We start from the raw sequence: 17325 nt of genomic DNA on the forward strand, positions 1-17325 counted from the left end.
CTCATTATTTTTAATTATTGCATATTTTCACAAACAATGAAGTTGTTGTAATTGTATAAAAAGCTTATTGACTTTTACTCGCACTCGTAATTAATTAAGTATCTCAACGTCAGAGAAAGGTAGGCAACTCTGACTTTTGCTATCGTAGTGGGAATGAGGGTAAAAGGAAGGTTAAGTAAATGAATGATAAAAATATACAAAAACTAAAACAAGATATAGCAGCTATGTAAAACTTCTACCGCTAAGACTTTGTTGCTTTTTCCAACAAATCCTGCTTAAAATACATATGTATGACTTAAATCAGTTTATTAGTTTTAGAGCGAAAATCGCGTATAGATATTTCTTCAATTTTTTTATAATTTTTGCAGATGGCAACTCTGCTCATGAATACATGGATAGCTCCCATATCTCCTGGTATGGTATCAGGACAGTTATATTTAGGTTTGCTTACGGTCCTAAACAGTTTTATTTTTGCAACAGATGGCAACTCTATTTTAAAATGCTTAAAGAGCGTCAATTTAATTGGGGTGTTTAATACTTTTCGTTTCATACCTACATAAGCATATTTTACTCAAATTGTGTAATTTAAATTAAAAATGTATTTAGTAAATAAGTAGGTGGCAACTCTGTAAAAGATATCTTGGTTCTAAAGTCTTTCAAATAAGCCTCTGTTAAATATTTATACTGCATGTCTTTTCCCAACATACATAAAAGTTTACTAAAAAATTCTATAACAATTCTAATTTGTACCCGTACTTAAAATTGCATTTTTCTATTAAATATTATTTATTGCATTGAACCCAGAAATGAACCCACAGTGAGCAAAGTTTTAAATTTACAAATACATATATAATTTTTATGTGTTCAGGAAATTTCTTGAATTAAGTAATATGAATACTCACTCATACGCAAGCTGCAGGCTGATCGTCTACGACAAATATGATGCAATACGCGCGATTAAATAATCTGAAATAAAAATAGAATATAAATAATGTAGGTTAATTTAAGTTTAACACTCATTCAAAGTTAAATAATTGTGAAAGCTTAGAGTATTGCGAACAACAATGAATAGGAAATACGATAGCAATAGCAAAATAGATACATATCGAGGGCTTATATTCAATACCCTCTATCTGCAAAAACTCAATTTTTCTGGAGAGCAAAAAAACTGTTTTGGCAGCTGTTTTTAAAAGTGTTAATAATTTTAAGTACACACGCATGTCTTAAATACTCACGCAATATACTAAAACTAGTTTTTTACTTTTAATTCATTTAATTTTAGTTTAAAGATCAGATAGAGGTTATTGCAATTCGAATTATAACTATTTATATAGAAAAATTTGCTGATAGAGGGTTTTGCAGAATAATGAAAATGTCAGTTCTTTAGACGTAAATACTATGTTAAACTAAGATTTTAATGCAGAAATCATAGGTGTGAAAATTCGTTCCCTTCAATTCCGATGTGCCCAGGTAACCACATAATTTTAAATGTGTTTTTGTGTCAAAAAAGTATTTCACGTGATTTCGAAATTATATGAGAATCATTAGCACTGTTAAAAGAGGCTTCGCTGGTTGGTTTACTGCCCGTTCAGATGAGGAAATTTCCTTCGTTTATAGAGGCGAAACGTACAGCTGATTCGGCTGTAAATGCCGAGCAGTACGGGGGAAAAGCACTGAAGACAATTGTAACACCCAGCCCTTTTGTTACCACCATATCTGGAACCGTCTGTGAAAATAAGCTCCCAGGTAATTTATGAGTATCAAACTGGGCAAATGCCCTTGCGGTAGAGTTTTTACTTTAGTAAGCATCGGATGATGTCGAAATCTTTGATGTAGATTAATATACGAAATAAAGGTGATTGCTTGCTACATCAGTTTTTTTGTTGAAAGCAGGATTCGACGTGAGAGATAGCTTTTATTGGCGAGGTGGGAAATGCACGGATGCTTTTTCTCCTCTGCTACATAGTAAGGTGTTTGTAGCAATTTAAGATGTTTTTTTGCGCAGTGTCCATAAATTACGAGCCCAAAGTCAACTTTTACATAATGACAGTTCTGCTTAAAAGTAGGTTTATTGTAAAAAATCATTCCAAATATTTTCAATGTATCAGTATAGGGGAGGGGTGTTAGACAAGGAGAGGGTTGGATGTATGTATTTATTTGTATTTTCTGCATATGTGAAAAAATTACTTTTTCAGCTTAAATCTGAGCTCCTGAAGATTAGGACCAATTGATTAGATCGTTTAGTATGTTAGAAAAAATAATTTTTACTTGCGTCAAGTCCTTAGTTTTAGAAAAAATTAAAATATCATTAGCGTATTTAGTTTGGCAATAGGAATAATAATAGCAGTTTCCTACTCTTGATGATATAACCCTTGAAATAAAATGTAGTTATGGAGTTGAATGACTCTATGTTTGATGGGATACGGATGATTTTTTAGAACGGGGTACGGGATTTTGTCTGCACCAGGGCTTTTGCCTGTCATCGAAGAGATGGTTGGTCAAACTCTTAAATAGATATGAGTAAGAGAGAATTGTGGGAATCTTCGGACTAAGTGGAGGCAAATAAACATATACACATCGCTCATTTACTTTAGTAGTGTCATAATCCAAAAAATACAAATTTTGAGTTGAGTATGCAGAAATTATCGCTACGTCTTCTTCTAATTCGTGTAAAAATATCATAGCTGCATCGATTAAGCCCTGTATGCAGCTCTCAAGAAAACGGTCAAGAAAAAATTGCCATTATTTTTGATACTTCACAGCCTGTTGCCTCACTACTTCCTCAAGAAATAATGGAACGGGCATATATTTCTGTTGCAAAACTGGGTTGCCTTATGTTCTTTCTTCACAAAAAAAGTTTAGAAAACCGTAGTAGAAAGCGTAGTAAATTTCTTAAGAACTGCGTACTGCCTTAAGGAAATTTGAATCAAGAAAATTTCTTAGCCATTTCTTGTACGCCATTTTATATGGAGTTTTTGCTTTTCTTGAGAGCTGCATACAGGCCTTTACCAGAATCTCACTAGAATAAAATATGTATTCATTTTTAGTATCGGCGTATATGTAAATTCAAAACTTTAAAGCCGTCTTTCTCGAGTTTTGATTTTTTGAGTTATGACATTATTGTAGTAAATGAGCGGACATGTATATACCTGTAAGCTACCGGCCAAACCCGATCTTAGAATAAACTATTTTTGTAACTCTCATCATCAGTCCAACTGAAGCTACGCAGTCCACAAGATTTGGTTTCGCTTGGACATCGCATTAGGTAGAACAAGTTTAGCCTGGGCAAACTAGTTTGACCTAAGATCGGATTTTAGCGGAACATATACATACATGCATCGGCACATGTAACTTACCCAGTCTTTATTTGACCTGCCACAAAAAAATGGTAATGAAAACAATTTTCCAGCAAAATTGTGTAGATAGAGGATTTTGCTTTTGTAACAAAATGTTATTGCAGATAGTAGATTTTTCAAAATGAGAATATAATACCATAAAAGCAAAATTTTAAGTTTGGCATTATTGTCATGGCTGAAGGATAAATAAGAGCTCACGTTACCATCAAAAACTCATTTTCATCAAAATTGTAGATAGAGGGTATTGAATATAAGCCCTCGATATGTTTTTTTTTTTTGAAATCAAAAAAATATTTAGTGGTCGTGCAAATGGTATAGAATTCTTGAAAGTCAATATTTTGCGATCGGAAAACTCTGGTTCTCTTCAGGAGACTTGCAATAATGATACGCAATTATTTTTTACTAAATTTTAATACTAGCGATTTTTTATGGGTCCACCCATTGCATTTTTTTTTTTTGGGTTTTAGGGATCCTGTAAAAAATAGTTAATAATAAAAAATGGTTAAATAAAAAAATTGGTATTTTTAGTGAAAGTGTTCCGAATGAAAAATATTGATTTTCAAGAATTCTATACCATTTCTAGGAAATATGTTTTTTTCCCATATAAAATACTATATGGAAAACTTTGAGTGCTTGAGGCGACCTCTAAATATTTTTTGATTTCAAAATAAAAAACAGGGGGGAATATTTTTTCGGTAAGGAACAATCCTAGAGAGCGAGAGCTTAAATTCCGAATTTACTTTTTTTTTTTGTACCATCCTAATGTACATATAGCAAATTCGATAAATATAAAAATAAACGCTAACAACCGTATTGTGGATTGATTTTTGTAAAATTTAGTTGGTGATTAAACATTAGTCGCAATGCATTTTTTACCAATTTGCTAGATCTTTGATCTGCTATTTCCTTCTAGCTCTCAGAAGGCTTATTTCCCTTAATCAAAATGCATCTAACCTATTCCTGCTTTGGGGAACGTAAAAGCGAGTTAGTCGATGGAGCCGCTAATTCCTTTAGGGCTGATTGGCTGTCAATGAATGCATATTTACAGGTGATTCATAAGAAATTAGAGCCGCTTAAGTTTCAACAAATATCTCAGCCTGGAAAATGCTGCGGTTGCTCGGAAGCTTATATGACTCTTCAAATGTAAGCTCCAGACAAAAAACAGCAGCTCGCATTACTTCACAATTGTAGAAAAAGAAGGCACACAGACAAAGACTATCGTAAAAAAAAAATTGTATCGCTTTTATGTGAGTTTTGAAGAAAAATTCCATAATATTTAACTTTGGATTTGTTTATTTAATTTTTTTTTCTAGCCACAGCATAAACACTCAAAGAAAATGAAAATAAATTAAGAACCTTATCAGACACTTCAGCGCCATCAAAAAGACACTTCAAAGTTGTAGCAAATGTGCGCAGGGGCGCCTAAAAAACAAAATAGCACAATAAAAAATGAAAAAATAAATAAATAAAAATCGGATAAAAAGCAGCAAAACAAGTGTAAAAAAGTTATCTTTCATACAATAATTCCCATATCATCAACAACAAACAAAGTGGAATTGATTTCACCTGCGGCTGAGTGTTTACACATACAACCACTTACATAAGTATTTGCTTAAGTACTGTAAAAGTGTTTACCTTTCAAGGTGACTTTTTATAACAATTACAAATTGACGCTTTGAGAATTATTTGCGGATTTAGTATGGTAATTCATAAATATGTAAATATGTACATAAAGTGAAGGCACTTTAACAGCATTTTACAAATCACTTTTTTGTGATATCAATGAATGGGATTTAACTTTATTGCTTTTGTTTTAACACGTTGTATGGTATTTTTTTTTTTAAATTCACATTTTGAATTTGAATTTGCATATGCATTTTAGCTCACATGATATTCGAATTAGTTGATTTGAAACAAAAAAAATAAAAATAAAAATCTGGTGGAAGTCTTTAATCACACAAATGTGTAGTAGCGAATGGTGTTTTCGTTTCTTCCAAAAAATGTTGGCCTTCCACAATGCAAAATGATTTGACCACATAATTTGCGAGTGTCCAGTCTTTAGCAGACAAAGTTAGTGGCAGCAACTCAGACATTTTCGGTTTAAGGGTTCGAAATCCGCAACTTAAAAGTCCTTTCTAGTGAAAAAGAATAGCAAACATTTGTAGGTACCCTTTCCCTCTTTTGTTACGACATCGGCAAACGTTTTAAGGCTATTTCTTTTCTTTTGCTTGTTTTTTTTTTATCGAGGGGGGGGGGGGGGGGACGGGGGTGGCAAAATCTCTTAAGCGGTTATAGCGCCAATCACGAAACGAAGAGGTGCAGGTATAAAGTGTTCCACTTTTTTTAAGAAACGAATTTTCCACAGACATCATAAGTTTAGTTCATAAAAATTTGGTTTTGTATCGGCTACTGAACGCTTGAAGTTATCGTCTTTTTAACTACGTTGAGGTGCCTAAAGTTATATGAATAATGGCTGCTGTAATGAAATTGGAAAAATCTAAAAAAAAAAATAACGGTATCCCTGTAGCTCAGTGTGCAGAACGTTGGCTTGTTGTGAATGGGTCTGGAAATTGTTTAATTTAGTGTACGCCCAAACCAATACTAAATAAAACAACTAACTAATTTCTAAGACTTTTAAATATTTCAGTGAAATAAGCATGACTGTTCGTTCTTACTCAAAATGGTATTTGTATTGGTAATGGTAATGGAATGCGAATTTTATGGTCATTGTAATGGTGATTGTAAAGGTTATGTTTATTTATTTAACTATTTGGTCTACAGAAAAATGTCTTCTTACAGACAAATGAGAATAGAGCATTTAGATACATAGTAATTTATAATAATCATCATTATATAAATAGGCAATCATGTTTCCTTTACACCCCTTTTACGGCTAAACTATACTTCTAAGGTATAAACAGTTATACATCATTAGAAAGGTATTTTGATGCTGATGTGCAGGCAATTTTTAAAATTTCAAATCAGTTTAAAATAGAGCGAAAAAATCAATTCAAAAGTCACACCAATACCAATGCCATACATGTACATGGTTGGGGCGGAAATGCCTCCTAAATGTATGCTTTAATATTGATAGTGAATTAAAGAAACGTGCTAAGCAGCAGTTCAGGAATAAAATGTATGTATGTATGTACATGAATAGATTAGACTCAAACAAGGAAGAAGGTAATTTTGAGTATGGAGAAGAAGAAAGGGATAAATATAGAAATTAAAATAAAAGTAAAGAAACCTAAATATAAAAACAAAGAGGAAGGAAAATTTAAATACCTAACCTAATAACAATGGTGGGGGTGAATATGTAAATGAAGAAAAGAATGGACATATTTAGATCAGGATAAAGGAAAGGATAAAGATGAAGACCAAGACGACGAAGATGAAGATGAAGATGAAGATGAAGATGAAGATGAAGATGAAGATGAAGATGAAGATGAAGATGAAGATGAAGATGAAGATGAAGATGAAGATGAAAGATGCTTGTTTGGAGTTTTCATGGGGAAAAGTTAAAAATAAACCCCAAATTTTCCGAACTTTTTCAGCTTCACCCATGGAAATCCGGCGTAATACTGTATGTAGTCCAGTTCACAGTTTGTCATTAAACACCGCTTAATTATGACGTTGTCAACTATGTATGTAAAAAAAAAAAATACCGCTTTTAGTAACGATATTAACAAACAATCAATACTTTGCTAAAAATAAAGCAGAACTTGCGATTAATTAGTAAGCTCAAAGTTTTTTCCAGCTAAATATGTACTTAGTATTTTATTTGAACTTGTTTTCACTTAGAATTGTGGATTTACATACATATGTACATATGTATGTATGTATGTGCATATGTAAATACGAGCACATTTGTTGTATCCCACTGGTACTTACCGGTAATCGGTAATCGATCAACGGTGCACCGTTAATTTACAAAAGCCACTTGCGGACTACTATTTAATTGTGCAAAAGTGCATGTGTCCGTTTGTGTGAGATTCTCACCGCTGGCGGTCATTTGATGTTTTATGAGTTAATTGGGTGTAGTATTGGTCGCTGGCCTTTGCGCCGTTAGTGCAGAGCTTTATGCATTTGCAAGATGTAGCGTTTTATAATTTGCGTTGTTAATCGAATGTTTGAAACAGTGCACCTAAAAATGTATACATACATATATATGATAATTCCAAATTAAACTTAACAAATTTTAAAAAAGATCGTGTATACAAAATTTTTAAGATAGTAAAGCAGATATATGCATTTACTAAATTTCCAAGGATACCTTGATTAATTTTGCAAATGGAACGAGGAATAGCGAACTTACAAGGAATTTGATTAAGCTAACGGCTTGGCGAACCCAAAACCCATTGGCTTGAGGTCTCGCGTCGATGTGACACTTTAAATTGCTGTTGCGAGCTAAGGAGTATCAACGCAAAGAGGCGGCGAACTGGACGTGCGGGCATCTACCAGTAGAACCGCTGGGCTTTCTGGCAGCTGGCACATGGTCATAACAGCTGAAGGAGCGGCCTAAGTCGAAACTCCTAAACCGATTCTTCACACGGAGATCTGTGCTGGCGATCCACCTTCGGGTCAAGTTTCCCAATCACTGTCAAGCAACTGTGCTGACTGGTGCATCAACAGTGACTGAATCTGAGACCTCGGATCACACTACATTATGCCAAGCGGAAATCAGTCACAATAAATAGGTTAGCCAGTGAACGAAACTTCGCCACAGACCTATTGCAAGAACCACGGTTAAGCGGTGCTTAAGTGAGAGTACACGCACCGCACCGACCTCTTGGTTAACGACAATCTTAATAACACTCCTCTTATTCGTTTTATTTCTAGGGACCTTTTACCGACGGTGGGTGGGGTGCAGGAAATAGTAGGATGCAAAGCGCAAAGCCGGAAGGAGGCTTTCAGCACGGCCAGAAGATCGCATCAGTGGGTACAGCGCACAAGGCTGTTCTCACTGACAATAAGACAATTACTAAGCAGGGATCACACGATATGTACATTTGTCTAGATTTGTACATTTTGGCAGCCACAGAGTGGTATTGTCTAGAAATTTTTAGTGGGAATGAGTCAGCTCAATAAAAAAATACACAATCGACTTTGTACCTGTCAAAATGTACAAATAACACAAATTGTATAGTCTTTGCTTTAGACGTTCAAAGAGGAAATCATGGAGGCAACAATGCGATAGAGACGCTGTCTGAGGCCTCCTGTCTCCATACAATTTTTATCAAAGAAATCCCAGAAAGGGATACATCTGCTACGAAGGCAATTGATGGCACCTTCACTAAAAATAACAACGGGAAACTGAATCACTTGCTTCACGTACAATTCACAGGCTCTGAATTTTCGGAATCAAGGAACGTTTCTGTATAGGAATGGTCATCAGATCTGCTCCGTTCGATCCAGTATCAAATATTGGGCTTGGTACGTAAATGTCCTATAAAGTTTTGTTTTTGAAGTTATAACTTTTTTAAGCGGTACAGGGTGTTTAGTAATTTGGTGAAATTTTTGGTGACAGGTAATAAGATCAACGGAAATAAGGTCAATTGACTTTATTTCCCACCCTGGTGCGAAATAAAGTCAATTGACATTATTACCTTTTTAAAAACGAAATAAAATCAATTGACATTATTTCTCTTTCAAACATTAAATTTGCTTAGCTTCGCGGCGGGCCGCGTCAGCGCGCTACACCGCGCGCGTCGCGCTCGCGCCCCGCGTACCCCGCGCGACCGGCGCGCACACCGCGTCACGCTACGCCGCGGGCCCCCCGGCCCCCCCTCCCCGTCTCCCGACGTGCTGTAGCGCAGGTAGATTAATTTTTTGTATACGTTGAAATAAAATTTTTATATATTTTAAACATCGAGGGCTTATATTAGGGGGTATCCCCTATCTGCACACTTTTCACAAAGATGAGATTCTGATATAAAAATCCACCTAAGCTTTAACTGTCATCAGTGATATTAATGCTACCTTATATAACGACAGGTAATAAGTCCCAGATGGTTTCTAAAATCAGAAATTAGTTTTTGTGCAAATTGCAGATAGAGGGTATTAATGAATTCAAGCCCTCGATATTTCACATTTTTATATTTGTAAGTTATTGGAGGCAGGGATGCCAACTTGGCTCAAACCGTGCCATTTGTTCCTATTTTATTTCAAATGGCACTTAATTTTTCAATTTGGCACAAAATGCCAAAATGGCACTTTTGTAAAAAAAATAACATTTCAATACATTTTTGTGAAATCCTTTGCGTGCACTTCTTTTTCTCAACTAAAATTTTCTAATTTATAAAGGCTATTCAACTGGTTTATCTTATTTTATCATTGCACTTTTGTTTTGAAAATGAGGCTTTATTTTATTGCTAAATGTGACTGATTAAAAGGAATTACACCTTTTTTGGCACTTTTATTTTTCTATTTGGCACATTTTGGCACTTTTTTTATCCTCAATATGGCACCTCAAAACTAAGGAGAGTTGGCAGCCCTGATTGGAAGATTTCTGCTGTGTTTTGAGGCAACAACTTGTCTGCAGTAAAAAAGCATATAATTTGTGTTTCAAAAGTGTGTGAAAACCAATCCATTAACTTATATGATCTCGGTTCCGATATTAAATAATCAATAATTGTTTATACCCGCATTTTGGCACATTGGCTCGTTGAATGTGCCATCTAATAAATAGTGTCGTCGTTCTCCTTAGCTGCTTTTAAATGACTGCTGGCGGAGACATAAATACAGTGTAAGAAATTTCTTTTTCTAGAATTGTTTCCTTATAGAAAGGTTGGGTTCTTTTCCACCTTAGACATTCCGAATTCATTCAAAATATGCTAATTTAAAACACAGAATTCTTTCAGTGCTCCTCCGGGGTTTTTGGACATGTACTGTTTCTTCAATTTAATAGTGTTCGCTTTATTTTTGTAGAAACGAAAAATGTTTTGCATGTTATGGATCATTTATCCACTCTTTCTTCAAATATTTCTCGTATTCCAGCTGTACGCAGGAGTTTAGTTTTTCGCATCGTGTTTTTACATATTCGTAATTTATATTCTTTTTGTAATAGAATCAATTGGAGGTAGTTCATGATTGTGTGTGGATTAATATAACAACACTGAGGATTTGGCAAAAGCCTTTTTCATCTATTAAAAAACAACACTTACGGGGCAATGTTTATTGTAAGAACAACATTTTTTTCTATGAATCGACATACTTTAAGCATTGTTGACGCTATTTCCATTTGAATGAGGAAATAGCGTCAATGACTTTATTTCCAAATTTTTGTTGACCTTATTTCGCTTTTGAAAAGGTAATAATGTCAATTGACTTTATTTCGCACCAGGGTGGGAAATAAAGTCAATTGACCTTATTTCCATTGACCTTATTACCTGTCACCAAATTTTTAATCGTGTCAACTATTTTTCGCCACCCAAATGTTGGTTCTTTATTATATTTTATATTAACAGATCTAAAGTTTATCTTACTCCAACCAAAGATTAGAGAAAAATTAACTAAATAATTATGTAAAAAATCGAAATTCTGTTAGTAAGTAGCTCCACGGGTTTTTTTCAGCTTACTTGTCGAAAGCCCGCACTAAGTGGCTATGGATAATAAACAAGAATTTGTGTCAAACAACTGGCGCTACAAGATAAGTGGCGCACAAGTGTGCTTCCTCTCTTCACTGCATACCAATAATTATCTGTAGCTTAATTTGCATATTTTTGTATAATTATCACAAATTTCTTGCAAATATTTAATGTTAAACAGTGCAAGACAACTAATCACCGACGGACAGAGCAGACAAATGCCAATAAAATTTAAGCTGTGGCTTAGATCGTAAAGTGGTCATTCTACTTATAAAGCAAGCAAGCAAGAAAAAAAATCTAAATAAATAAATAACAAATCTTATAAAAAAAAAAAAATATTAAAAAAAAGTAATGGACAATATTTGCTTAGAGCTTAGCCTTTCAGCTAGTTGCTCAACTCGTTTGCATTCCCGTTTGCAACGGGCCCAACCAGCGCAGCGCAACGTGCGCCCAACACTTCTTCCCGCGCTAAACTTTTGACTTGGCTTGCTTTTGTGTTGAAACTATTCGTGGCCATTGGGCCGTATGAATAAAAACTAAGCAATTGCTTTTTCTTAAAATTGCATACCTTTTACTTCAATTTTGTTTGAATAAATTGAGTAAAAGATCTGAAATTTTAAGAAAAAGCAATTGCTTATTTTTATTCATACGGCCCATTGATTGCTGGCGGCTGACGGCTGACGGCTGACGGCTGGCGAATAGCGACGGCAGGTGGAGCTGACTGGACTGCGCGCGCGCAAGTGCTTTAGCCATAGGTCCATTGCGCATGCGCACCACGCCACTGATCTAACCAACCAGTTGTTGGGCAGTCAATCGCATAACCATTTACTCACCATCCCGAAAATATTTACTTTGGCTTAGCAAAATATTTAAAAATACCAAAGTGATTTCAGTAAAGCTGCTGCTGCTGCTGCTGCTGCTGGTGTGGTGTGGCGTGGCACGGCGTGGATTTGGGTGGAATGTTGATGTTGATGACAACAACAAAAAAATCGCTGCCACAAGCGATCACCAGCAACCCGGTTTGGCTTTCTTCATTATAGGCCAAACGCTTTATTTACGACTCGAGTTGAGTTTATTGCTGCAACTGTTGTTTACCATTTACGGCTATTTTGTGTTTTTGTTTTGTTTGTTTTGTTTTTTTTATGGTCGGGGTAAATGTACAAACATATCTTGTTTCGGAGAATTCATCGTTGTTGCTTTTGTTGTTGCCGCGTTAAAATATTTGTTTGCTTTTTTTTGGTGGCGTTATAGACTTTACAGTCGATTGTTGCTGCAATTGGTGCATTTTTTTCCAATCTGCGTTAACGATTTTTGTTGCCTCAGAGATTACGTGATTTTGTCGCACCATTCACTGGGTAAAAATACGCGCACACATCCATATATTAGTGGTTCAAGTGTACCACAGAGTGACAGCTTTTCGAGGATTACATAGCCTTCGGCTTTACCACTCATTGCAGTTACATAATGTGTCTTCTTATCCGAAAAATATCCTACGCTAGGCGTTTTCAAACCTCCAAGTGTATTTTTGCAATGAAAAAGTCTCTCACAACTGTAAGTACTTCCATTTGAATGCCAATAACACAACAAACTAGAGGAGAATCTCAGAAATAACCTTAAGAAGAATTTAATTGCCAAATATCCTAGTACAAACTTTGACAAAAAAACTGTAGAAGTGTCCCAATTATCCCCACTTTCGAGTGTTAAAGGTCCTAAAGATCATGGGAGCGATATCACAGGGTCCTTTGTCGACGTTTTCGGAAACGTTAAAGCAATGAAAAGCCGCCCTTGCTTTGGTTCCTCTCATCTAACGAAGCCACCGAAGACCCTCTGGTCTAGAAGCAGTTTCTTTGGCCGGATTGAATTCAATGTCAATAGATTGATCTTACAATCAGCACTAGAAAAACAAACAATGATGTGCCTTGCCGACTCGCTGCAACAAGGATTTTCAGCCGTCCGGAGTCATTTTGTGAACTCATTAGATGTTTTTCAAGGTTTTAGTTTTCTTAGTGGCTAAGCGTATAACGTTCGACAGTTGGTGCATCATAAAAGCCAGAATTTTAGTTTTATCTTTTCAGTATATTTATTACGGTGTCTACATGAGGCGATAAGTTGAATCAAGCTCATGTAAATACCCTATTAGAGTTTAATTTACCAAACTATTTTCGCATTTATTAGAGAAGAAAACGTTATTTTGGGCTTTCAAGTTTAGGGAGTCTTCATAAGAGTACTAAAGGTATTTGCTCCTTAAACTGCTTTACCCGCCATTTGGTCAAATTTTTTACATTTTGTTTTCTTAAAAGGCTTAGTCAAAAGGCAAACAAATTTTTACAAAACCGGAAAATACACAAAAAGTTTCCCATGAAATTTAGCATAAACTCAAAAAATTCCTGAGAAGTTTCAAAAACTTCCAAAAAACTCCTAAACATGTTTTTGAAAAATCACGAAAATAACATAAAATTACAAAAGATCCCAAATAAATTTAAACAGACATATCCAAAAAACTAAGCACATACAATTCCGAAAAGTATATAAAAAAAAACAGATAAAAAAAAAAACATTGCCAGAAAATTACCGAAAATTTGTTAACAAATCCTGAAAACTGAACTTTTCATAAGTTCCAAAAAATTACGAGAAAACTCCAAAAATCCCAAAAAACTAAGCACGAAGAATTCCGAAAAGTCATGCATAACATCTAGAAAAAAAAATAAAATTTTCCAAATATATCAAAGAATAAACCACAAAAAGTCCCTCGCAAATCTTTCAAAGTCTTCGAAAAATTTCTTAAGCAAAGCAATCGGCAGTGGGTTAGAATTCTAAGGTGTCTACGAAAAAACGGTAAGAAAACTTTTTTGCAATATATATTTTTTTTTTACTTTTTTTATATGTAGTCTGAAAAATATTTAAAGAACATACCGAGCTCTAATCGCGAACGTAAACGATTTTTTTTCTTTTTGATGCAAAAATACTCTAAAAACATCTACGTAGTTGCATTTTTGCATCAAAAAGAAAATTTTGCGCTACCACTACCACTACGCAGGGCCTGGGTTCAAGCCCGGTTCAACCCAACATCAAAAAATAAAAAACCAAAAACTAACGTACATATGTATGTGTAAGCGCCAATCTATGTATTATTATTAGTCTCCTTACATCACTTCATTGTTGTTGTTATTACAACATTTTTGTTTGGCGTATTGCACTTTGCGACGCCAATGGCCGTTTCATTTTTCCTATTTTTGGTTATGGTATGTAATTTGTGAGTTGGATTGCAAAAATGTGCACGTTCGCATTTTTGTATCGGCGGCAAATTGCCATTCGTCACTATCCAAAAAATAAAAAATAAATCTAGAAAATCGTGAATTATTTGGACATACAAAATTCCAATTAAATAACGTCAATCGTTAACGAATTTTTCAATGAACTGATTTAGACACAGATTTTATGCAACAGCGCTGATATCAAATGTTAATATAAATGAATTTGGTAATTTTACATTCTCATAAAAAAAAAACGGTTTAAAATATAAAAAGCAATTAAACTTAAATTTTACTGTAGCCAGAAAAATAAGTATGTAGTATAATTAATACGTTCAATGCCTTGGATGGAATACCTGCCCTTTCTATTTAAATAGAAAAGCAGGCGAGCACTGCGGCACCGAAAATTCTAGACACCTCCGCATTCATAATCGGAGGTAATAAGGGTCACTTGAAGGTCATAATGAAACTCATTGAGGTCATTGATGCGATGCAATAAAGAAATATCTAGGAAATTTATGGTACTAATTACAGATCGAGCTCTCTGCAATGCAGGGAACCCATACACAAAACCTAATGGGGAGGTTTGGTACACCACAGATTAATGTAAGCTGGAAAATGAAAAAATATGGTGCGGCCATATTAGGCCCGAACTTCAAAAAAGCTATATATGTAAATGGGTAGCTGCCCCATCATCATAAAATAGTTTTGTCTACCCTAGTAATAATAATAATACCTTATATGAGACAAAAATTTCAACTCTGCGCTATTAAATAAAAAAAGTACTGACTTGTAAGTAAGTACCGCAATTAAATCAAAAGTTGAGAAAAGTTCTCGAATGAAAGTGAACTTAAGACAAATAAATATACTTGCATGTACATATGTATGTATGTATGTATATACATAGATAATGTACGACGTAGACAAATTTAAGTAAATTTTTATTTTAATTATCTTAAAAGTTCTCCGAAACGCACTTAAGTTCTTAAGTAATTGGTAATTACTGCGAATAAAAAAAACTACATTTGTACAAAAAAACAAAGAATTAAACGAGCTTTTCGCCAGAAGCACTGCGACTCACGTCACATCGACGCCATTAACCATTTAAAGCGACAAGTGATTGTGGTTTTTCTACGTTTTTTTGTTTAATGTTTTGCGTGGGTAAAACATTAAATTTAGAATTTCGTCGTAAAGAAGAAAAAACCCAGCAACCACTTATATGCATAAAGTAGCCAAGTAAATAGTATTGACGAAGTAGTGATGAAAAAATTACAAAAAAAAAAAAAAACAAGACAACATATCGCATGCGGTCGTTAGTAATCGCAGATTATAAAAAGTCACAACGCTCATCGGTCATTTGTGATGGATTGTGGCAGGGTAAGAAAATGCGTACATATATACATACAGGGGGATATGCCATGCAGGAAATTAATCGGATATCCAAAATGGTGAGAGAAGATGTAGACAATATACAAATTTTCATGGACCGTAACGGTTACAACTTTTATTAAAAAAATCGCTCTGTAACAATTATTTTTTTTACATTTATTTATTTACTTCTTAAATAAAATTTGTTTCTGATTTTTATTTTACAAATCCCAAATTAACAGTTATTTTTGATTTTTATCTAAATAATCTGCAAATAAGAGTTTGATTCTTAAACTATATATCTTAGATAACAGTTATTGAAGACTTTTAATTACAAAAGTCATCAATATAAATCAGTTACTGACTTTTATTTAGAAAATTTTTTGCTGATCAATTCCAAAGGGAAAAACACAAACTAAGTATTTAGTCCTAGTTCGATGTTAACTAATATCAGTTGACATGAATTGGCATCCCTACAGGGTTGATAGAAGTATTAAGCTTTCAGTAGGTAATTATGTATGTTTACAATTAAAGCTTCAAGTGTCTTTTAAAACAAGTAAATACGCATCTGTGACACGTTCCATCGATATACAGATACATAAAATACATACATACATATCTAACAAAACCACAAATAGTTATACATACATACTCGTTTTGTATGTGGACATGATTAGTTGAAATAATTATTATATGGAAATACATATTTAGGAGATTAATTAAAATTAAAAAAATCATACGTTTGTATGTACTTATTTCTAGACTTAAAGCTATGCAATACAAGGAACAAACTGGCGAGTAATTCTCGGCAACAAAAGCTGCTTTCAAATTCCAATCTAGCGGAACGCTTTAAAAAAGCCGCTTCGACACTTTTTACTTACAGGGTCCTACCTACCAGGGTCAGGTATGTCGTGAAGACCCCCTCGGAGGATATTATACTGAATATATATGGCATTTGCCCTTTCAGTTATATTCTATGAAACCTTAGCATGGTGGCTTATAGCATAGGCAGACGACGGCAAAGTTAATTCGGATCAAAATGGTACGCTGAAAGACACCAGTATTGCGGACTAAGCAATTCGCGAGGTTGTGAGTTCGAGTGCCACGCCCAGAAAAAAATTGTTTTTTTAGTTTCTTTGAAAATTTTTTTCTAAATAAAATTATAGTTGTGGATTTTTTAAATCAAATCAAACTTCAAAAAATAAAATTATTTTGAAATAAAAATTTAAAATTATTGTTGTTTTTTAGCCTATATAGAGAGCCTCAAGCTCTTTAAAAAAAAATAACAACAACCACATTATCAAGTTTAAATACCGGCACAATAGTAACATACATAAAAAAAACAAATATTCCAACGAATTGATAACCTTCTCCTTTTTTGAAGTCGGTTAAAAAGGAAAAAGTAAAAATTAGGAAATATTTTTTTTAACTGGTCAGATTTTGTTTGCTTCACTTATTTTACATTCAGAATACAGATCAGCTGGCCGTTTTGATCAAATGTTACCATCGGAAATGCCCCTGATCTGCATTTTGTGAATTAATTTTTGCCGAATATAGGTGTCACCGAAAAATATAAAAAGGCCACCGCTAGATTCGGTCAAAAACAAGACTTTTTTCGGAATCATCGTGCAAAAATACTTAAGGAGTGTGCGACGAACTTGTTTTTTGCTTGAAAGATGGTCCGGTCTAATGTAAATGTGTACAAATATTCGTATGTAGGTACATTTGAAAGCCAATAAACTTATTAAGTAACGAATACAAATG

At 34.2% G+C, this 17325-nt stretch overlaps 1 protein-coding gene across 3 annotated transcripts in view; it reads right to left on the bottom strand.

Moving 5' to 3' along the window:
• LOC118738959 overlaps positions 1-17325 on the bottom strand; it is a 139191-nt gene that overhangs the window by 55941 nt on the left and 65925 nt on the right. For all 3 annotated transcript variants that reach the window (XM_036470042.1, XM_036470035.1, XM_036470026.1), the window contains exon 3: positions 903-966. The gene's annotated coding sequence lies outside the window, so the exon portion shown is untranslated. The remainder of the gene's footprint in view (positions 1-902; positions 967-17325) is intronic.

This window comes from Rhagoletis pomonella, unplaced genomic scaffold (assembly GCF_013731165.1).
Source record: "Rhagoletis pomonella isolate Grant_MI unplaced genomic scaffold, Rhpom_1.0 Rhpom_scaffold_00001, whole genome shotgun sequence".
Taxonomy (NCBI): domain Eukaryota; kingdom Metazoa; phylum Arthropoda; class Insecta; order Diptera; family Tephritidae; genus Rhagoletis; species Rhagoletis pomonella.